This window comes from Monodelphis domestica, chromosome 3, assembly GCF_027887165.1.
Source record: "Monodelphis domestica isolate mMonDom1 chromosome 3, mMonDom1.pri, whole genome shotgun sequence".
Lineage (NCBI taxonomy): Eukaryota > Metazoa > Chordata > Mammalia > Didelphimorphia > Didelphidae > Monodelphis > Monodelphis domestica.
This window is the reverse complement of record NC_077229.1, coordinates 201,287,222-201,287,952: the sequence shown is the minus strand read 5'-3', so window position 1 is coordinate 201,287,952 and position 731 is coordinate 201,287,222.

The window sequence follows — 731 nt, the reverse complement described above, 5'->3', positions numbered from 1 at the left end:
GGAACTTGGAAAAAATGAAAAAGAGGCAAGAAGTTAAATAATCTTAGAGGAGATAAAAAATATGATGTCCTAGACTGCTAAGCTATTCTCCCTCTGGTGGTTTATAGTTTATAAAAGACACATCACACAAATCTGTATATGATGGTTTCTTATACCTTTTCCAGGAGTAATGATGGTGATTTTAAAACCTAGGAATAGAAAAGCAGACGGACAGAATAAAAGGGACCTAGTAGCAAATATAATGAAAATAAATACAGAACATTCTGTGAGAGGAAACCAGAGAGGTTACAGATGGGAAGAACAAAAGAAAGAAAAAAGGGAAATTAAAATAGCATGGATAGAATGAGATCCTTAGTATTATTTCACTGTAACAGTCAGTTAATTATATGTATAGAAAGGTTCAATTAGTTCAGTAAAACATAATATTTCTAAAAACAAAACAAAATAAAAAATAATACCTATCTAAACTACCCATGATGGCTGAAATTTGGACTCAAATAAAGTCAGGAAATGGAAACACTAAGTCACCCATAATTTCTCCCATATACAGCAGATTCATTTAATATTATTCTATCAAAATATAAATTGATACCCACACTTCCCAGCTGTGTGACCCGGGGCAAGTCACTTGACCCCCATTGCCTAGCCCTTACCACTCTTCTGCCTTGGAGCCAATACACAGTATTGACTCTAAGACAGAAGGTAAGGGTTTAAAAAAAATTGATACCCAT